Consider the following 24,486-nt stretch of genomic DNA (forward strand, 5'->3'; position numbering starts at 1 on the left):
TTTTACTGATTAATTCGTCAGAGCAGCGTGACCAAACGTTTCAAAGAGAATGTGCACTTTCAGGGCACAATAAAACGTATTTTGTGACAAAAACCATGACAATAATTTGTCGTTTTCATCCTTTTGTTTCCTAGATTTATTTGCTTGGCCGGTGTCGTTGTGGGTTTTGTTTCTTTTGTGGTTGTAGGCTGTAAGGACCTATTGAGATAACTGAAAACATTTGGCAAAGTGATATGGAACTGCAATGCGGTCAAGACCTGCTAGAACTACTTTAGCTGTGCATTTCCCTGAAAATAATTGCACACCACCAATTCGATTCGAGCATTCAACAGACCCATAGTGTAAACTGAAATATTTCACAGCATTACAACATGTTATTACTGTATATCACAAAATTTAATTTGCTTAATTAACTTTACTCAACATAATAACTGAAGGAATGCTGCTATCAACCAATGCTGATGATTTCAAAATGACAAAATCTGTCTAATAGACTGTCACTATGCTAATTTGTAGCACCTAAGCATAAGCACTCAATTAAAGTTCACATCTCAATATAGAGAAGACAAAAGACTCGGCTACAACCTAACTTCAGAGAAACCTTACAATCACACAGAGGAATTCTGGCCCTCTGTACTTCAGTTCGGGTTCTCTTCTATCCTGTGCACAGCAGCAATTCTGCTGTAATAAAGAGGGGATGTGACAGAGGTGTGTGAACATTGCAGTGCTTTCACAGAACAGAGATGAGAATGGCCTCTGACTGTCCTCCCAGTGGGGTTCCTCAGTCTGGCATTCTGTGTCTCTGTCTTGCTTTCTTTCTCTCTCTTTTTCTTTTCTCGCTCTCTCATGCAGACACTCCAAGGCCTCTTTAGTTAAAAACATGTTTCTGTTATCAGGTATCAAATGCACATCATGGCAGCCTTCCTGCATTCAGCCCAGCATTTGCTTTGATATTTGTGTCACTTGCTGGGTCTCTCACAGAAAGTCTTGCTTTTCAACATTTGTGTAATTCATAATTCCTTTACCCTCCTCCGTCTATCTCACGATACTAAACCCACGCTGTTTTCTCAAGGTGAGTGAGTGTTTTTTTTCTGTTTTCATTATGAATACTAGGAATTTAAAAATGTCCTTTCACTTCCCAGCTGAAATCAAATTTTCAGTGAATATTTCACTAAAATAGGATGACCATTCTGCTGAAAAACAGTTCTAAGCCAGCTTACACATGTTAGAAGATCGTATTAAATGGATTTTGGCATATTTCAGCAGGTCTGGTCTAGCTAAATACCAGTTTGGCCAAGCAAGCTAGGAAACTAGCTTAAACCAGACTTCCAGTTTAGGCTGTTTTAAACCGTTTTTAAAGACAGTTTGGGGTTTCCATGTTTTATGGGGTCTTTCCATAGACATAATGATTTTTATACTATATAAACTGTATATTATTACTGTATCTCTATATATTATCTCTATTCTATCTATATATTCTATCTATCTATTTATCTGTTTATCTATCTATCTATCTATCTATATATATATATATATATATATATAGAGATAGATATAAAAAAAAAGGAAGGAGCTATACTGCCCTACAAAGCAAAAAGTCACTTCTCACCCTCACTTAAATTCAGTTTTATTTTTAGACAATCATCAACAATCAAATAATAATAATAATAATAATAAATATGTTAACATGTAAATTCCTCAAATGGTAGTTTTTGCATTAACTTCTATATCTAATTATAAAATTATGTACAATTCATTGTTGAAATATAATTATTTTCACAGTGGCTGTCATAACTTGTTTGCATGATTTATTTAAACATATTAAATAATTAACACACCACTAACAGGATTGGGATAAGTAAAATATAATTAATATAACGTTATATGCTAATATAATGTTAGAGCATTTAGTGAAAGTTACACAAATTAACACGCTGTGGACACTGAATGGCATTTCTACGTGACATTGTTTACAAGTTGTTTTATTGACGTCTTTCTGCAATTGAAACAGATTGAGCGATTACACAAGACATGATACGTTTCAGTAAGTTGTACTGTATTTTTCAACATACCTTCAGATGTTTATTCTTGTTCTTTCTGTAACAAGTAATGAAGAGGAAGAGATGATCGCTTTCACTTGAACTGAGGCGCCTATACAGCTTCTGTTACGCCACATCAAAAAGCGTAAAAATGGCATTTATTGTTTGAATTTCGTGATAAAATCGACAGAATTTGAAAGATGACACTTCGTTTGGTTAAAAGTGGTTAGCTTACAATGCATTGCCGCGCGCGCCCCCTTCTGGATTGGAGTGTGGATCGCCTGTGACTGACTGTATTCATCGACTAACTGCATGAACTGAACAATGACGTCCGTACAGTATTATATATACATGTATGTATATAATGAAAAATGCCTAAATGATAATATAGCTGACATAGGCTACTGTTGTACGATTTCAAAACACTGCTTCAGGAAGATTCGGAGCACAAATGAATCAGCGTGTCGAATCTGCTGTTCGGACTCGGAGCGCCAAAGTCACGTGATTTCAGCCGTTTTGGTAGTTTGACACGCGATCTGAATCATGATTCGACACACTGATTCATTTGTGCTCCGAATCTTCCTGAAGCAGTGTTTTGAAATCGGCCATCACTAAATAAGTTTTTGGCGCACCAAAAATATTCTCGTCGCTTTATAATATTAATATTGAACCACTGTACTCACATGAACTGATTTAAATATGTTTTTAGTACCTTTATGGATCTTGAGAGAGGAAATGTCATTGCTCCCTATGGAGGCCTCACTGAGCCATCGGATTTCAACTAAAATATCTTAATTTGTGTTCCGAAGATTAAAGAAGGTCTTACAGGTGTGAAACGGCATGAGGGTAAATAATAAATGACAGAATTTTCATTTTTGGGTGAACTAACCCTTTAACATAGTTTGTATTGAACACCTCCAGAGAGCACCAGCAAATAATTGTTTCCCCACAAAAAAGAAAGAAAGAAAAACAGGTAGTAATAGTCCAACAGAAACCAAACATATATGAAACAATTGCATCTGGAGAGTGGCTCCATTGATCCCTGCACACAATGTATTGGTTTAATTAAGAGAAGCAGTGTCCTTGCTAATTGATTCCTTGCCTGTGTGAATTACCTACACGCAAAACAACCGGTGACTAATGACCCATGGAAATCTCGCTTTTACGAACTGGACACACTGCAAGCCAAACTTCCTCCACAGCTGACCGGCTCCCGCCACATTTGTGAGGATTACTGAGCTGTTAGGGAGACCCGCTCTCCTCGATCAATCCCCCCCATACAGTGCTAAAGGCTCTCATCAATTATGAATCAGTCAGGGAGAGGGTGAAGCTACCATTGATCTGCTGAGAGAGAGAGAGAGAGAGAGAGAGAAGCAGTGTGTGTCAGCATGCTGTATAACTGATAAAGCAGGTGTTGATTTTCCCAAAGCTTATTAATGATCAAATTATTCCTCATGCTTTTGTTTATGTGAAGTCTCACTAGAGAGGAGGGAAAGACAATAACTCAATTGCTCATTTCCCGTCTTGTGTAAAGAGAGCAGGTTCATTACCAGAGTCATAAACCCTGGGCCGCTGGGTCCAATGTTTCCTCAAAAAGACCTGAATGAAAATACAGTATATAAAGTAATGATATGAAATATGAAACATGAAATCCAGCAGTATGTAAAGCCAATGGCAGCCTGTGTGTAATAAGCATTTTGAGGTACAAGACAGTATGGAAGCCCATTCCTGCAAAAAAAGAAAAAAAATCATGTTACAAATTGTGACAAGCTCATAATTATGACAAAAAAGGCCAAAATTATGAGATACCAAGTCATAATTATGAGATTTACATAAAAAAGTTGAAATTTTGAGATATTAGGTCATAATTATTAGATAAAAAACAACACTGAAACAGTCATGATTGTCAACATTTTATCATAATTACTTTTTATCTGATAATTTTGGTTTAGTATAATTTTTGACTAAGTATCCTTTTTTACACCAGAGCTATATGACATAAAAAGTCAAACTTATGAGATGTCTTAAATGATTTAACAAAGAGTGATTTTTTTTATTCGTGTGTGGCTGAAATGGGCTTCCACAGGAAAGTGAAAAAATTAACTTATTTTAATAAGTTATTAATCTGCTGTAACCCTGGCCAACTTTAATCACCTCAGGAATAAGGACTTCTCTCATTAGTAAACTTCTCTCATAATTAAACCTATCTTGTTCTGCATAAGCATCCAATCATTTTGAGAGGTAATCTTTTAAACCAATCAGCTTTCAGTATCACTTAGCGCATCATCAGCAGATGAAGAGAGAGACTTAAATTTAGCCAAAATACTTCTGTAATTAATAAAAGATCTCTAAACAAGTGAAAATTCAAGTCAGACACATATATAAATTTAATATAACAAAGAAGCGAAGGTTAATTAAACTTGCAGTGTTTACAGACTGTATACTTAATTCTAAAAAATCCTAACAGATTTTTCATAATAAATAACAGGGAAACAACAGCTAATAAAGGCTACATCAAATATTCTTGTAATTATATTATCGTGAATATTGTTCTTGTAAAATCTGTTTTCTTTGTTGTATCTCAACTGTAAAGCTATTGAAAGGCACTATATAAATTAAACTCGCTATTATTATTATTATTATTATATTAAAAATGCATTAAACTGGGTGAGATTTAATTTGAACACCTAGTAAGTTGATATTAATATTATAGCATTGGTTGCTTGTTGCTAAGGTAATAAGGGTGGGAAATATAAGGTAGCCCTTTTCCTGCTTAAACATGGACACTTTCAAATGGAAATGCCCTGTTGGGTTTGGTTTTATCAGTCATCAGGACTCCCGAGAACATCTCAGGTGTCTGATCGTTTGTGTGTCAGTGTGTACACACCCGCAGCACAGTGGTTAGCCACAGGAAGTTACAATAATAACAGACCAAACCCACCACACTGTCATGTTCGCTGCAACTCATCGCTACAGCATCGCTGGCTTTCTGCAGGGGAGTCATGGAAACTGCTCTGGCACCACTGCGCTCTGTTCTCCTCTCTGGGACTTTCTCACCATCTTTGTAGACCTGTGTTGGTAAAATAAGAGTGGCGTGAAAGAGAAGTCATGTTGCCGTAAGAGACTGTGCAGGGTTTTGAACTGAAACATGCTACAGGAAATGATAGATGACACCTCACAAGCTGCAGGTCACAGGTCAAGTGTCTGACTCATTCCACTTCAGTGACTGAGACACATGCACTTTGAAACCCTTGTGATACTGTACATATGCACTGAATTTCAAAGCTTGTTTTGGTGTTTACACGTGACTTTAATTGTAGATGGATATTTATCACCTAGTCTAGCGTAGCCGACTGTCATAATGTGTAGTCCACATTGCAGCTTATTCTGAGCATGAACTGCCTAATTAAACAGGAAGTAGGGCTTCCGCGACACATTTTGACTAGTTGACTAGTCTGTGGATGAATGTGTGACAATATAGCATGCAGAAAGTCTGATGCAGCTTGAATGTTAATAGATTTATTCTGCTTGCTTTATCATAAATAGTGCAAAAAACAATCATGCAGCCATTTCGGTCAGCGTTTGGATGATACTTGATTTGTTTTAGGGCAGTTTGCAAGAATTTTGGTTCCAGACCATCGTAGATCTTTGCTTATAGTGTGCTTTGTAAACACAAAATGTCCCAGGTTTACTTCACTTTCACTTTTGCATATGTGGTCACTACGGAGAGTTTATATTAACAAATGTGAACTCTGGGGCATTTAAATAAATAAATAAAACAAATAGGCTAATAAACAATATGAAAAGAAACTTTTTTTTTTTTTGTAAACTGTCAGCATCAAAATGCAAATAAAAGCAAAATTAGTTAAAACTGTTAAAAGTTAATTTTTTTTTTTTTTTTAAATGTCTTATAAAACAAGTACAACTGAAGTCATGTGATCCACACCTAGTCGACAGAGACCCAAGGCACTGACGACAGAACTAATGCTGTATTCCAGACAGATGGGAATTAGGATTTCTCCTACCTCTTCTTGGAAAGAACGTCTGGAATGCCACTCAAAGTAGGACATTCGACTTCTGAACTCGGGGTAATTTGACGTCACCTCCAGGTCCTGCTTCTAATGAGCATAAACGTAAAAACAAAGTTTACCATTAGACATTAAGTTTATGTAATGATACATTCATTTTTGCCTTTTGTCAGCTGTTTTCAAAGCGATTGTTATTTTTATTCTGTTTTTGCCATAAACGACCCAAAAACAAAATATGCTCTCCTTGTGTCCTGGGGACATCACATCGTCAACACGTGAACGTGGCGTGTGATTGACTCAAACACACTGAGGTCTAAAGCGGTACATTTAATTTGGGACATCCCCACATAAAACCTAATCTGGAACGCAGCATAATTGACAAGTCAGCGATACCTAACAGGAAGAGGCCATTTGACTGTGAAGTGACTAAGCACTTTGAGGGGTGTGTAAATCTGAAATCAGATATTCTGGAGAAAAAAAATAAAAAATACACTATAGCAATACAGATCTATTTTCAAGGATATATTGTTTCTGTGCTGCAAAGTGTCTCAAATAAAATTCTAGATCAGGGGTGTCCATTCCTATTTTTTCTTGTGCAATATGCATCAAATAGCCATTTATCAAAATACTTTCACCCTGTAGGAACAGTGCTTGAACAGTGAAGGCCAAATGTGCCAGATCAGCCATGTTATTATATGGCAAAAGATTCTGCTTTGTCTGGCATGTGTAAAAAGTCACCTTCAATGAGTGTCCATCTTTCCCTCTCCAACACTCAGGTTAGAGAATGCACACAGATATGCACAAGTCTTTATGAGTTATGGTGTGCAATGTATGCTGAGTGTTTATCAGCAGGCATTTGAACTCTCCTGCCCTTCCTGGAAGCAAGCCACAGAGTGAGACCAGTGTGAAATCTCAGATTCATGAATTATAGAGCAACTTGAGCTTTAAAAGAATGCTGACTTGTTAGACTTTGATGCAGCATAAACACATCAAGTATAGGACAAACTGAACCAGAGTTTAATGAATTCCCTGTAAACCTGCAGTATCGTCTGCAGGCCGTGCTCCTATCGGCCTCTGCGCTCCAATGAGAAAATGATTTATACGTGTTTAGATTTTGCTCCTGAGGCTCAGTGCTTTGGGATTTTTTTTTGTTTGTTTAAGGTGACGTCATGTCACAGCGATTAAAATGAACTTTGATCTTCAAAGTATCCTGGGAAAAATGGGCAGAGGATCCATTCTAAGAAATGTGGAAAACAAGCCGTCTAAGATAAACTGAATGCATTTAATAGTTTTGATTAAACATAATAATATGAGGGTCCAAAAAAAAACATTTTTAGATGGAAGTGATCTTTTCATCTGACATTCCATGGATTCCTCAGTTAACATAATTTTGATCACGAGAACTATTTTCACATTATATACACTAAGCCTTTTTTATGATCGGATAGCTATCCATTTAATAAGAATTGTACATTTTATTGAATTATGACAGAATTAAAAATGAAAAGAATTTATTTTTTTTCATCCTAAACTTTTGAACCATAGTGTATATGGTTGAATATATACACAGTCAAACCAAAAATTATTCAGACATTTTTAATATATTTTTATTAGTGGGTACAGCACACTATAGTTCATTTATGTAAGTGAGGATAGCAAAATAAAGTAAACTGTGACATATTATACCCACAAATTCTTCATACAGTGAACTACCAGTAAAATTGATAAAAATTGACACTTTGACCTGACCATGTTTTGCTTAAGTGTTATCTGACATAATTAAGATTAAGTTTTTCTTACAGTTCAACTCTGAGATCTTGTCATATTTTATTACGATTGTTTTTAAACTATAGTGAATAAACTGTATTAATGAATGAAATGTTCAAGGTGTCTGAATAAATTTTGGGTTGACTGTATATACACTGTACACACACACACACACACACACACACACACACACACACACACACACACACAAACTATAAATACTCTATATACATAATATACTGTATAGAGTAGTATATGTGTGTGTGTGTATAGAAACATTGGATACATTAAATTGATCAAAAGTGACAATAAAGATATCAATATTAGAGTATTGATCTTGAAAATTCAACTTTGCCATCACAGTAATAAATTAAAATATACAGACCTATAAAATAGAACAAAATATATATAAAAAAAGCAAACAGTTATTTTAAATTGTAATAATATTCCAAATAATATTTATTGTATTTTAATAATAATAATAAAAAAAAAAACTTTAAATTTCAGTCTCACATACTGTATATTTTTGACCACTATATGTATCCTACAGCTGTGTTAGCTATGCATTCTAAAGATTTGGGAAGGATGCTTTAGAAAATGAATGGCGAGCATTATTTACAAGCAGTTAATTGAATAGCAAAAATCCATGCAGTAATGTGTGTTGCTGTAACACCCAGCAGTGCTGGCTCAGTGCCTGACCGAGATTGCCAGAACAGTAAATTGTCTTTGTGAGTACTATGAGTGTGTGTGTGTGTGTGTGTGTGTGTGTGTGTGTGTGTGTGTGTGTGTGTGTGTGTGTGTGTGTGTGTGTGTGTGTGTGTGTGTGTGTGTGCGTGTGCGTGTGTGATCTTGCTCTGTAGTGCTATTTAACTAAGAAGAGTGGCTGTGCTTTGGAAAGTTACTGGCTGTGATTAACGATTGTACAGATGGTTTGCAGCTACCATTTACCATGGGAATTAACCCCAATATTTACAATAGAGAGAGTGTGAACACCCTCGTGCATACACACAAATGAGTGTTTGATAGCTTAACGGGACATAACATGCTTCTCTGCAATGCTACCTCCTGCTACCTGTTTACACACACACACACACACACACACACACACACACGCGCATACACACACACACACACACACACACACACACTTAGCTATGTAAATGGTGATCTACCATATGACCGCTCATGTTTGAATTATTTAATTTATTATGAGTCACTTTTCCAAGTAAGGACGTCCCTAAATGTCCCTAAAGTATGATTAAACTCACTTCCGGAAACAAAGGATAGCAAAGTAAACACATACACACAGCATAAACATTCATAAAACACATGCACAGAGTCATAAAAAGATTATCCCTCAAATGTCAAATTGTAAAAACATTCTTCATACATCCATAAACTGTTGATAATCTCAGTAAATATTTCAAATTGGCGAATTTAGGGCAGCCTTTTAGTAGGTTAAATGTTTAAAAGTTCATTCGATTATTAAGTGTGAAATCTAAAGTTTGTTAAATGAAATATGACCAAAAAAATAAATAAATAAATAAAACAACATCTAACAGCAGTTTTACACTACTGCAATAAAATAATTATTTAACCACTTAGTTTATTTCAACCGTCTTTTACAGCAGGAAACAGCCCTCCAACTATAATAAACATGTCTTAATATTCACAAATGTGTATGTTATGAATCAAACATCCTTTGTGAACATAATTTGTTCTGTTTACACTTCAGTTTATCGATTAATTGGTGACAATAATTCAAGATATACATTACCATTCAAAAAGTCTGTGGTCAGTAAGTTTTTTTTTTTTAAAGAAATTAATATTTTTATTAATCAAGGATGCATTGAATTGATCAATAGTGATAGTAATACATTTATAATAAACATTTACAAATAAATGCTGTTCTTTTTAAACTTTCTGATCACAGAAGCAAAAATATCAAGCAACACATCTGTTTTCAACACTGATAATAATAAATGTTTCTTGAGCACCAAATCAGCATATTAGGATGATTTCTAAAGGATCATGTGACATTGAAGACTGGAGTAAATTTGCTGAAAATTCAGCTTTGTCACCACAGGAATAAATTACATTTTAAAATATATTAAAATACAAAACTGTTCACAATATCATTGCTCTTACTGTATTTTGATGGAACAAATGAGAGATAATAGACTAAAAATCTTACTGATCCCAAACTTTTGAATGATAATGTATTGCAAAACTAAATTTATCTGCAAACAATTAATGCTAGATCTTTTTGTAGCCATTTTAAATTTAAAAAATCTAAATAATAAATTTCAAAACAGCATGTGTATTGTTTTAAAATTGTATTTGATGATTTATTTATTATCTAATGAAATTACATACATTTCAAAGTTTGTCCAAATACTTTTTTGGCCCACTGTATAATATTATATAACAGAATAAGCCTGTAAGAATCTGAATCACCATTAAAAATCTTTTAGTCTAGGATTTGGGTTGAAGGCTTAATCTGATTCCAGTTGAAATGTAGTGTACTTCTACCCCTTCACTCTGCTGTGGATACCGCCTGACGGTGAGGAATCACTGGGCCGCTCTCGTCTGTTCAGCCCCATTGTTCGAGCCAATAACAGCACACTGTGCAAATCTCATCAGCCTGTTTCCTGCTTCTGGCTCGTAGCTCCTGTTTGTTTTGACAGAGACACAATACATCAGAGAGGATGGAGAAATATTTATCATCCTGCTTTGTTTTATTGTGCCGCATTGTGTTCTGCTCAGTCGCATTGTGTTTGACATCGGTTTTTCATTTTGTAATCCTTGACACATAAACACAGCCGTTTAGTTAAAAGGCTGATTAACCGTTATGGCTATAAAATGGCATATACAATGTAATCTGTCATTTTGTTATAGGGTTCACCTGTGATTTAATAATCAGATGAAGGAATGGCTCATCAAAAAATGAAAATGGTCATCATTTACTTACTCTCATGTCAATTCCAAACCCATGTGACTTTCATTGTTCTGTGGAACACAAAACGAGATGTTTAGCAGAGTGTTCATGCTGCTCTTTTTCATACATTAATGAACATGAATGAGAATTGGGGCTGAAGGAGCTCCAAAGAAGACACTATAAAAGACTTGCACACTATATTCCATGTCTTATGAAGCCATACTATACACTGTAAACCCTATCGCTCAAAATAATTAATTGGTTTGAGTAGGACAAACTTAAATTAAACAATTTAGCTCAGTCAAATTAACTTTTATGAGAAGTTGGCGCTCTCTTTTTCTTTCAAGTTCACAGAACTGATATATTTTAAGTAAACTGAACTGTTTCATTGTTTTGAGTTTTATTAACTTTTTTCTTTTAATTTAGTTTAAGTGAAACTGGGCTGGAATTTAAATTTTTTCTTGCTTTACACAAGGCACTCGAAAGGGAGAGTATATGCTAAATTGAAGTGTAATATAATGGGGGTTTTTTTTCCGCAAGATTAATATTAAGTGGGAGATTTAGTAGTGATTAATGTTTTGTTTTGCTAATTTAGAAGAGTTTCTGTTAAAGGTGCCCTAGAATTAAATATTGAATTTATATTGGCATAGTTGAATAACAAGAGTTCAGTTCATGGAAAAGACATACACTGAGTTTCAAACTCCATTGTTTCCTCCTTCTTATGTAAATCTCATTTGTTTAAAAGACCTCAGAAGAACAGGCGAATCTCAACATAACACCGACTGTTACGTAACAGTCGGGGTGTACGCCCCCAATATTTGCATATGCCAGCCCATAATCAAGCCATTACACAAGGGCAGCTAGTATTAACGTCTGGATCTGTGCACAGCTGAATCATCAGACTAGGTAAGCAAACAAGAACAATAGCGAAAAATGGCAGATGGAGCAATAATAACTGACATGATCCATGATAACATAATATTTTTAGTGATATTTGTGAATTGTCTTTCTAAATGTTTCGTTAGCATGTTGCTAATGTCCTGTTAAATGTGGTTAAAGTTACCATCGTTTATTACTGTATTCACGGAGACAAGAGAGCCGTCGCTATTTTCATTTTTAAACACTTGCAGTCTGTATAATGCATAAACAACTTCATTCTTTATAAATCTGTCCAACAGTGTGTAATGTTAGCTTTAGCCACGCAGCATAGCCTCAAACTCATTCAGAATCAAATGTAAACATCCAAATAAATACTATACTTACATGATCCGATGTATGCAAGCAGCATGCATGACGAACATCTTGTAAAGATCCATTTTGAGGGTTATATTAGCTGTGTGAACTGTGTTTATGCTGTTCAAGGCAAGCGCGAGCTCCGGGGGAGGGGGAGCACGAGAATTAAAGGGGCCGCAACCTATATATCTGTGCATAGTCAATGATGCCCCAAAATAGGCAGTTAAAAAAATGAATTAAAAACAATCTATGGGGTATTTTGAGCTGAAACTTCACAGACACATTCAGGGGACACCTTAGACTTATATTACATCTTTTAAAAAGAAGTTCTAGGGCACCTTTAATGTGGGATTTTGGAGAGTTACCATCATGGTGACAAGTGGTACATGCGGCCTGGTTTGAGAGGAAGTATGTTAAATGCTTTATTTTGTTACTCATTCAGCAAGTGCTATACCCAAGCTATTGTTAAAGGGTTAGTTCACCCAGAAATGTAAATAATGTCATTTATTACTCACCCTCATGTCGTTCTACACCCGTAAGACCTTCATTCATCTTCGGAACACAAATTAAGATATTGTTGATGAAATCTGATGGCTCAGTGAGGCCTCTAGACAGCAATGCCATTGAAAATCTCAAGATCCATAAAGGTAATAAAATAATATTTAAAACAGTTCATGTGAGTTCAGTGGTTCTACCTTAATATTATTAAGCGACGAGAATACTTTTTGTGTGCCCAAAAAACAAAATACCTTTTCAAAAATATAGTTATGGGCCGATTTCAAAATGCTGCTTCGGAGCTTTACGAATCGAATCAGTGATTCGGAGGACCAAAGTCACGTGATTTCAGCAGTTTAGCTGTTTGATAGGAGATCCAAATCACTGATTTGATTCGTAAAGCTCCGAAGCAGTGTTTTGAAATTGGCCCATCACTATATTGTTGAGCAGTCGTTATTTTATTTTTAAAATTTATTTCATCAACAATATCTTAATTTGTGTGTAGAACGACATGAAGGTGAGCAATAAATTACATTATTTTAATTTTTGGGTGAACTAACCCTTTAAGAAGTTAGCAAATTAGCAAGTTAGCATTTTCTGAATTAGCTTGTTGTAGCTAGCTAATGTTCACATTGAGGTTACATTGAAATTTTAAGTTAAATGTATGAATTAGTATACTCAAACATTTCAAGAACAATTAAAATGTATGAGAACAAAATAAAAATCTGCCAGTTCTGCTTTCTTAAACTTTGAATTTCTTAACTTAAAAATTGAAGCAACTGATTGCCTCAAAATTTTGAGTTTTGCCAACTTATTCGGGTTTACAGTGTAGCTTTGTGTGAGGAAAAATTCCAAATTGCAAAGCCATTCCTCTAACTTTTTTCTAGTAGCAAAAGATTAAATCTTTTGAGAAGATTCTCATTGATTCCGTGAGAGCAGACACATTGAAGATATTTTCTTTGTATTCTGTCCCCTAAGGCGACTTATGTGATGAGTATATTCTTTTTGTGAGCGTGTTTGTTTGTTTGTGCGCGTGTAAGTCTTTGACAAGATTGTCAGCCTCTCTAATTCTCTCAGGATTTCTCATCCTGACCTGTTTCACTTTAGAAGATTGGGCCATCAAAGCAGGACTGAGCCGAGGCCGATAGTTATTAGGCTCAGCAGCTACAAGCTTTCTCTGCATTTATATTGCATGGGTGGCATTTTGCTTTCCCTTTCATCTCCTCCTCTGTCCCTCTCTGTCCTCTTTCTCACTTCTCTCATCTCAGCCGTAGTCACTGTGAGTGATTGATTGATTTATTGCATTGGAGTTTGAGGAGAGCGGGAGGGAGATAAAGCACTCTCGCTCACCTACATTATTTCTAATTGCTTGATACCTATAGATGCCTGTCAAACCACTTATATCCATGTGAATTTAAACATATCAACTTACACAGTTAATATGCAGTCATATAAAATGTGAAATATCAATGTTGTTGGTTGTAATAAATCCCACTAAAGTGACATACCGTAAAGTTTTGACTACAAAAGTAAATATATACGCTTCCGGTCAAAATGTTTGGAATACTTATGATCTTTTTTGAAAGAAGTCTCTTGTAGGCTGCATTTATTTGATCAAATAAATAAAAACAGTTATATTGTGAAATGTTATTAAAATTTAAAAATGTCTTTTATGTTTAAGTTATTCCTGTGATGGCAAAGCTGAATTTTCAGCATCATTACTCCAGTGTATTCAGTGTCACATGATCCTTCAGAAATCATTCTAATATGCTGATTTGGTACTCAAGAAACATTTCTTATTATTATTAATTTTGAAAACATCTGTGCCGCTTGAAATATGTGTGTAAACTGTGAAAATTTTCAAGATGAATAGGAAATTCAAAAAGAACAGCATTTATTTAAAACGGAAATATTTTGTAACTTAACTTTTGATCTTTTTAATTTGCCTTGCTGAAGAAAAAAAAAATTACTGACCCTAAACTTTTGAGCGGTAGTGTATTGTTATTTAATGCTATAACTATGGGTATAATTTTTATACTGAATCATAAAAATTGGCTTACATCTATCAGGAATCAAAACCTCTAGGTGTGATATTATACAGATTTTAACTGAGCAGCAACAACAGGCCTCTTGGTCATATGGTCTCTATGAGAAACACTTTCAGCTGGAAAGTAGGAAAACAGAGTAGAGGAATTGTTATGGTTCCCTGGATGAAGCCGTGTACAGTGTGGATCATTGAGCCAAATTCCCTTTCATACTTGGATGGAGTCCAGACTCTTTCCAAGACACATATTTCAAGAACTTGAGCTGTGAGCACAGAACAAATGTCACTGACTACCAGCAGCACCATCAGCTCATTTTAGCATTCACATTTCCTTTTAAATTAGGGTGCATAGTTTCTACAGAAAGGGCAATTTGAATTATTAGATCAAGTTGCTGCCAGTAAGAATTGCTGAAGTGGCTCAAAGGTGACATAAATATATTTTTTTTCCTTTTAAAGTACTTTGTCTTAACCCAGTTTAATGTGCCATACAAGTATAAGCAAACCTTTAGCAGGTTGATTTGCCAGAGAGTGTAAACACTGTGAATCAGCTTTATTATATTGTTCTACTCTACTGAAATATTAGCAATATAAATGTTGCATGAATTATTAAAGCTACAATATGTAAGATTTTTGCAGTAAAATATCCAAAAGCCACTAGGCCAGTGTTATATATTTTGTTCAGTTGAGTACTTACAATATACCAAATGTTTCCAACTATTTGTAAATCGTGAGAAAATCGTGATTTTAACCAAGGATATGGGACGTGTCCGGGAGTCGCCTGTCAATGGTGTCATATCCGAGTTACCCTTGGTTTATGGTTTTAATTTGTATAAACTATGGAAAAAACAAAGATGCTTTAATATATGTATGTCTCCACAATACGTTTTAAAATGAATTTCATACCATTTATTAACACAAGCCACCCAGCATTTATTAATATGATATTCTAATATCATATTATATGCAACAAGTATGCAACAAGTTTCTCATAGCAGCCACCGAGCAAACGCTTAGAGTAACGTTATAACATCATTTTCAACACAATCAAATGTATCTAGTAACAGAGCTGTGTTACCTCATACTTGACCAGATAAACTGCATAATAAAAAATCAGCTCTCGAGACGCGTGTCGCGCTCGTCTCTCATTAGCGAGCTTTCCAGTGGCGTCGTTCAGTTCCGTCCGCTAGAGGTCGCTAGAGGCCTATTCAAAACAAAGGCGTAGCTTGATGAGGCCAAGTTTGAGCACAGAATCTTGGGACATGTGGTCTTCACCTCAACGGCCGGTGGAAAAGTATCGGGATAGGACTCGGGAAGAAATCATGTTCATGGATGCGATTATTAACGTTATTGTAGTATGAAGCAGAGCAGGACCAAGTGTTGTGGGAGCTGAATGAGGACGCTGGAGCGATTTCGAAACACACGCCTCGAGCAGCAGAACCTTTATTATTATATAATTGTCACAGTCGCCAGCACTGCTTCCGTTTTTCTGGTCATGAGTATGAGGTAACACAGCTCTGTTTATCATATTAGATACATTTGAGTGTGTTGAAAATGTTATAACGTTACTCTGTGCGTTCGCTCGGCGGCTGCTGTGAGACACTTGTTACACACTGCAGTGAGCTAGATCAATTTTAGAATATCACATTAATAAATGCTGGATGGCTTGTGTTGATAAATGGCATGCAATTAATTTTAAAACGTATTGTATGATGGAGAAAATGCTGTACTAAAAATAAAGCTGCATCTGATTATGCTATGTTAGCCACTTAGTGTTTTTCTCTGAGGCATGGTAAAGCATGGTACTCGCAAAAAATCAAGAAAATTAGATTTAAACAATAAGACTAAACACGTTGAGCTATATAACAACAATTAGTTTTCTGTCTATAAATATATCAAAACAGTTGTTCCCTTGCCTATTAAAACATGTAAATATTAAAGCGTCTTTGGTGTTTCCATGGTTTCTACAAAATAAAACCGGAAACCGAGGGTAACGCGGGTATGACGCAATTGACAGGCGACTCCTCACACGTCCCAGAGCCTCACGATTTACAAATAGTTGCAAACATTTGGGATATTGTATTCAAGTGAACAAAATATATAACACTGGCCTAGTGGTTTTTGGATATTTTACTGCAAAATTCTTACATATTGCACCTTTAAAAGGTTTGATTGAGCTGCGCCCTCTACAGTACAGGCGTGAATTTGCATTTCCTTTTGCATTTGCACATTTGTGTGAAACTGCCTTTAAATTTGCCAAAATATAACTTGTTTTTGTATGTGTGTGTGTGTGTGTGTGTGTGTATGTGTGTGTGATTAAAAAAACAGACAAGCAAGCCCAGCCGAAGTGAGAAAAAGTAACACAAAAGTAACGTACAGCATTACTTTCTATAAAAAGTAACTATACAGTAATTAGTTAATTTTTTAGGGAGTAACGGAATGTCGTATGGCATTACTTTTAAAAGTAACTTTCCCTAATACAACTGTGTTTCCGAAAAATAAAAGTACAACGAGAGACATTCTTCTGTAATTTCCAACAGCATGCTCTTCTTGTAATATGCACATTAGTCTTCAGTCAGCCAACTAAAATGCCTGCTGCATCTTAATAGATTCCATGTTTGAGAAGGGTGGAAAGACTTTGGCTTTCCCTTGCCAGTGATAAGCAAACCTTGGATATTTTGGAGGGAATGTCAATGGTTTATAAACTGTATTTGGCAGTAGATTCTGATAGAATAAAAGCTACCAAAATGATCTCCACACAACATAAAACACTTATTTTAAAGACAGACAAAGCATTGTTCAAAGCTGCCTGATAAAAGAAAGGGTGAAGGGTGAAGAAAGATGTAAAACCACAAAACAGTCTCATTATCTGATATCAATTAACTCCTAATTTTTAAAAAAAACATTCTTGCAACACTGAATTTCAGCTTCATATGATATTGATTTTATTGTTAAGTGTTTATATAGAATGTATAAATTGTCAAACTTTGAGATGTGTTGTGATGTTTGGCAGACAGCCTTATTTAAATGGACTAATAACTGCGCTCGCTCTATTGATGTTTTCCTCCGGCTTGTGAATACTTGTGAATACTGTCTTTTAGAAATTACTTTTATCCAGAGTGACTTAAAAAAGAAAGTCCATCTCTGGTAACCTATTGTTAAATGGTTTGCTTAAGGGCACATCAGGCCTTGAGCAAATGTTTAGTAATGATCACCATCTGGAGTATAAATCTAATCCAGATCTTCATTCAAATCACTACTTGCTCACAAATAGCATTCTATACATAATTAACCCAAGCCTCAATCCCATAAAGCAACATTTAGATATCAAATAAGGCATGCTGCGGCATTTTCTCTATTAAAAAGATTTATAAATTTTTAAGAAACTTGTTAAAAATTTGTACATCTTCAAGACATTCAATATTACCATGCGCATAAAACACTAAGCAACACTGTTTTCAATGTTTTCAACATTGATAATAATACGATTTTTTTCTTGAGCACTAAATCAGCATATTAGAATGATTTCTGAAGGATCATGTGACAAACAGTATATAAACCGTTAGGGGTGTGACGAGACAGGTATCTCACGAGACAAGACGAGACTCGAGATTGAGTTCACGAGACGAGACGAGAAGATTTTTACACACTAATTTTAAGAAATCCTCAATGGCGAAATACATGACTAGAAAAAATATTCTGCAGGTGTATTTGAAATGTTTTAACTAATCATCTTGTAATGAATGTCATTTCAGTTCTACTTTCTGAGTATGAATTATTATATGCAGTAAAAGACAACAATACTCAAGCATTGTAAAAGGTTTTGCCACAAACTCAACTGACTGACTTCTCTTCTGTATGATTTCAGTCTCTTCAAAGTTCAGACCTTACTGTACATGATTTATGAGCTTCTACAACTTTTGACCTCCTAACTGAACTCCTTTCCACAAACTGATCATAGAAATACAGTATAAATAAAAATGGTAACACTTTACAATAAGGTCTCATTTATTAACATTAATGTATTAACCAACATCAACTAACAATGAGCAATATATTTACTACAGTATTCATTCATCTTTGTTTATGTTAGTTAATAAAAATAGTCATTCATTGTTAGTTCATTCACAGTACATTAATAATGTTAACAAATGAAACCTTATTGTTTGTGCTTAATAAGATTAAGAGAAAACTGTTATTCATTTTTATGGTAACACTTTTCAATAAGTGCAACTATAATCGCACTCAATATTCAAAGTGCAAATAAGACCAATTTTTTCTTTGATACAGAGCTAAGAGATGGTTACAACTACACTGCCCAGCTTAAAATAGCTTTCATATTGAGAGATAACTGTATTAATCAGGGAGCCGCTTTCAAAATGCGGGGTATTCAATCGCGTTTGAATGCGCGCTCGCGTTTACTTTCACTTTCAGCGATCACGCGTAACTCTTTAAATACAAAGCAAAACGACAGTGGAGGTGTAATGTAAACGTAGCGGTGGCATATTCTTTCCTAATCATCCTAACACTCTGTCATGGCAACATCACAAGACTACTTTTCGCCTCGACGAGAAATCTCGTCACACGAGATCTCGTCACACCCCTATAAACCGTATATATTTTTTTTCAAATGAATTGGTGAAGTTTGAAATGAAGACTATTGCTCCGCAAACCTTTGAACGGCATGTGAAGAAAGCTATACAATAATAACAATAATTATAATAAAATAGGTTTCTGAAAAATAAAAGTACACAAATGAGCCATACTTTCTTCCATATTCCATTTCTCAATTAAAAAGTTTGCTTATTACAAATTCGGTAACACTTTACAATAAGTTTTTATTTGTTGACATTAGTTAACTATATTAATTAACTTGAACTAACAATGAAAAATACTTCTAAAGCATTTATTAATCTTTGTTAATGTTAATGTTCATTTTAATCATGTATTTACTAATCCATGATTAAAATCAAAAGTTCACTCTAAAAATGCTGGGTTAAAAACAACCCAAGTTGGGTTGAAAACGGACAAACCCAGCGAATGGGTTGTTTTAACCCAGCGGTTGCTGGGTAGTTTTAATTTGCCCAACTATTGTTTAAAAATTAATATATGGCTAGCTTAAAATGAACCCAAAATAATAATAAAAAATAGGTTGGAAAATTAAAAATCAGACACATAATTTCTAGAGGCAACAATAATAACCAAAAGGTGAACATTTATTAAAAAGGAATTTAATAAATGTTTATTGTTTAATTATTGTTAATTAAACTTGCTAATAAATGTTCATTTATTAAAAATATTAATAAATGTTAATTTCCAACATACTTTGGGTTAATTTTAAGCAAGCAATACAGTAATTTTTAAACAATTGTTGAGTTAAATCATATACTGTAAAAAAAAATATGGACGTAGTGTTCGTGACGTCACCCGTAGGTTTCTGAAGAGCATTTTTGAAACCTAAAGCCGGTTGTTGCCATCTTGGCAGCGTGCCACCGCGCGTCACTTCCGGATAACAGAAAATGGGCAAAGAGGCGGGATGTGGGTGGAGCTGAGGTGACGTTATGGCAGCAGACAAACGACTAGTGGTGACAGCAGCGGCAATCCACCTGTCACTCAAGTGACCACTCCCTTATTTATGCAGAACTTTAAGGCTTAATATAATTTAAATGCATGAGTTATATATATATATATATATATATATATATATATATATATATATAAAAAGAATCACCCCCCTCGCAGTTGTCATGAAAGGCAAAATTAGCTATATAGACCAAAACCACGATTTGTACCAGGCTGTAAACATGTTTTTTTCTGTTGTAAAGTTGGGCATTTTAACATGGGGCTCAATGAGATTCTGCTCTCTTTTGTAGCCTGTCCCTAGTGGCCAGTCGATAAATTGCAGTTTAAGTCTCTTCCATATTGGTTTCAAGAGAAACGGGGGGAGGTTGCCGCTTGAGTTAAATAAAACTACCCAGCCGGTTGGGAAAACAGATACAGAGTGTTGTATCTGCTCATATTATTTAAGGGACCTGAGCTAATGTTAACAAATGTTAACAAAGTATATAGTGTAAAAAAAAAAAAAAAAAAAAAAAAAAGTATTGATTTGTGTAAATTAATACGCCAACTAACGTTAACTAATGGAACCTTACTGTAAAGTGTTACCACAAATTCTTTCATCCTGAAGACATTCATTATTTTCATGTGAAAACTTGCACCCTGAAGGAAAGTCAATGTCCTCTACAGTGTGTCCTCTGTGTCTCAGTTACTGTATTTGGCAATGGTTTTAATTCGGTCTTACGTGACCATGTGCGGTGAGACAAGCGCTCCGTCCCCGAGGCGAGTCACAGCTGCTACTGTGGACAATATAGCTGCCAGTTACGGAGATGATGGCAGCGTCGGGCTGCCAGGGGCTTCGGGGGCCATCCTCCTGCAGAAAACAGCAATGACCTGGCTGATGAGACGAAGATTAACCAGTCCCCAAAAAAAGAGACCAAAATCAAGGCCAAACATTTTGACAAACAAAGAGATGAATTTGTTTTGTGCACTTACCCACTTTCCTAAACCAATCCACAGTGTGTTGCTCTGTCTCATTTGTGACACCTGGACTGCTTTCAAAGCCTCCCACAGACCCAGTGCTGTATGGTGGTCCTGCTTCTTCTGTTTTTCATTTGATGAAGAGAAAACTCAGACAGAGTGAAGAGAAACAGAAACAACAGGGCCGAGACTGTGGGCGGCAGCATCACCTCACTTTAAAAGTTATGAAATAAATCAACAGTATGCAATCTGTTAAAACACAAACACACACAGCCTTTTCTGTTTTGCAGAGAAACAACTCTGTTTGCTGCTGGCTATAATGTTGTGGAGAACACATCTTTCAAATCCTGAGGAAGAGGTTTGTGTGTAGCCATCGTTATTCATTAGCTTGGCCCAGGCTTGCTGCAAAAGAGTCAAACTGGTGGCATTACTCACAGGCTCGGCGTAGGGTCCCTCCACAAGAGTGGGATTTTATATGTGTGCTTTCAGGAAAGCCAACATATGGGATGGATTACACCAGCATCCACCTCTGCACTTCACGCTCGCTTTGAGTTGGACTGAAAATTGAAGTTTGAAGGGTTTTGGGTTAGTGGACAGTATGTGGCACAAAATAATAACTACATTAATACATCAAAAAAATCAGAAAGAGACAAATCAATTACAAATCAGATCTCTTAATAGCTCGACTGCTACTCTTTGGATTACCGGTAGTCTCTTGCTTCTAAGATTTTTCTTGGAAAGAAAGAAAGAAAGAAAGTTTGTGATAAGACTTTAGTTTAGGGTCCAATTCTCACTATTGACTAACAATTAACTATGAATTTTGCCTTAATAAACTCCTAATTACTGCTTATAAATAGTTAGTAAGGTAGCTGTTATTTTTATGTATTGGGTAGGATTAAGGGATGTAGAATATGATCATGCACAATATAAGGCATTAATATGTGCTTTATAAGTACTAATAAACAGCCAATATCCTAGTAATATGCATGCTAATTAGCAGTTAAAGGGTTAATTCACCCAAAAATCTAAATTCAGTCATTAATTACTCAATTAATGAGTAATTAATGACAGAATTAATTACTCAATTAATTACTTAAACTAAAGTGTCACTATAAAGTGACAGAAATGATGCATTAAATTGATCAAAAAAGACATTTGTTATAAAAGATTTATATTTTAATTAAATGCTGTTCTTTTGAACTTTCTATTCATCATAGAATCTTGAAAGAATGATCACATTCACACACAAAAAAATATTTAGCAGCACAACTGTTTTCAACATTAACAATAAAAAGTAATGTTACATATTATATTGATTTCTGAAGGATCATGTGACAATGAAGATTGAAAATTCAGTTTTATCCTCACAGGAATACATTTTAAAATGTATAAAAAAACAGTCATTTTAATAATATTTCACAAAATTACCATTTTTACTGTATTTTTGATCAAATAAACGCAGCCTTGGAGAGCACTTGCCAGAACCCAAACCTTTGAACGCTATACACACACAATTTGTTCCTAATACTATCATATGGAATGTTAAGGAAAATGTCAGACAAGGTTGACTTTTAAACTCCTTTAAGACTCCTATAAGTCTCCTGAGCTATGAAACAGTAACCTCTGAGCAATAAAATGTTCCTCCAGGCATGCATTCAATGCGAATAGACCACGCGCAAACCATTCAGCCACATACAGTGGTTAAAATAGACCTGTATAATACCCATCTGAGTAGGATTGCTGTCCGCCCCAGACTGCATTAGTATGTACATATTTAGCCCACATATTCAAGTCATCGGGCAGCGTTCAAGATGAATAACAATCAAACGCAGAGGCAGCAGGCACAGCACAGCACAGCAGCAAACGTCCTGTGGTCTTGCGCGGCCCTTAATTAGTGTGTCCTTCATCCTGTCTTCCTCTGGGCCTCTGGTGCCTCGAAGGCCCTCTGCAGATTAATTACAAAACACCGGGCAATCATATTGATTCCATTCAGCCCAAAGACAATGCTCATGACCTTAAACCTGAACGGAACGGTGACGATGCTCGCCAACCTTGCACGCTGACCCGAAACCAGTTTTGTGTTATTTATTATAAATCAAGTCAAGTCACCTTTATTTATATAGTGCTTTATACGATACATAATGTTTCAAAGCAGCTTCATAGTAACAGGAAAATAACAAGACATGATGATAAATGAGAAATTCAAATTCTTCTATAAAGCAGCTCTACAGAAGGCAATAGTGTCAGTTCAGCGTTGATTTAGTTCAGTTAAAAAACTGTGTAAAGTTCACCAAGTATGAAATGAGTTCAGTTCCACTATAAAGCAGTTGTTTGTCAACTAAATACAGTCAATTCAGTTTTTGTTGCAAAATTCATCAATTATGAAACTAAGTTGAAATATAGCTGCAAGCAGCAATTAAGGGGCCAAGCACAACAGAAGCAAACAAGGAAGCTAGCAGCAGACCCACAATGTCATAATGTACTATGATAGCAACTGTGACAAAGACACTGCATGTCAATTTTGAAGTCAATCAGATCAACAGTACTGTAGTTAGAGCCAATTTCATGTTTTGTACAATTATAGCGCCATCAAGTGGTGCAGTCCCACTGCTTTTTTGTGTGTCCTCAGAGTGCCCCCATTTGGTGAAAATATTTAATTTCGTTTAGGAGTTATAGACATTTATATGTATGAACACATAAAAAAATTACCCACACCTGACTTTGATAGCGTTTTTTGCCACTTACGGTCAAAATTTTGACATTTGGACATTGATATGTAGTCAACGACCTATGATTCTGATTTTCCTATGGTGTTTTTGTCTCGATCAGACTAACGGTTAATGCTAAATGCTAAATCCAATGAGAATTCTTGAAATTTCCACTTGCATGAAAATAAGTGAACCACATCCAAAGTTATAAGCATGTAAATAGTTTTTTTCACCATTAGGTGGTGCTGGTCCGAAACATCTCAGATTTCTTTCAGGGCATTGTGCCGATGACCTATACCGAATTTGTAAAATACAGCATCATACTACAAAATTCAAAAATGGCCAACGGCCAAAATGGACATTATGGGAAAATTAGATAAAATCTTTCAGAACTTATAACCAAAAATAGCCATTTTTCGTATCTCCGGACCAGTAGGTGGCGCTACGTCATTATGCGACAGGAAGATCGTGCTCCAGACTGCCGTGAAAGCGCTCAGGACTGCTTGCAGAGGCTGTAGATTAGAAGTAATAATGTTGTAAATAATGTTCATTTTCTTGTACAGACTGATCGTTTTGCTTCATAAGACCACAGTGAATCGCCAGGAGCCACGGGTATTCATTTTGTTTTGCCTGTATATGCTTTTTTGACTCTCAAAGTGATGGTAGCCATTGACTTACATTATATAAATCACCAAGAACC

The 24,486-nt window shown here is 35.4% G+C and overlaps 1 long non-coding RNA gene across 1 annotated transcript; it reads right to left on the reverse strand.

Moving 5' to 3' along the window:
• Positions 1-4,602: 4,602 nt before the first annotated feature.
• Positions 4,603-21,798, reverse strand: LOC125266114. The gene is made up of 6 exons (XR_007184441.1): positions 21,094-21,798; positions 20,843-20,971; positions 10,806-10,843; positions 10,367-10,505; positions 6,065-6,157; positions 4,603-5,109 (listed from the first exon to the last, which is right to left on the reverse strand). It is a non-coding gene; the product is annotated as an uncharacterized LOC125266114 (long non-coding RNA).
• Between the last annotated feature and the right edge of the window lie 2,688 nt (positions 21,799-24,486).

Source organism: Megalobrama amblycephala, linkage group LG4, assembly GCF_018812025.1.
Source record: "Megalobrama amblycephala isolate DHTTF-2021 linkage group LG4, ASM1881202v1, whole genome shotgun sequence".
NCBI lineage: Eukaryota > Metazoa > Chordata > Actinopteri > Cypriniformes > Xenocyprididae > Megalobrama > Megalobrama amblycephala.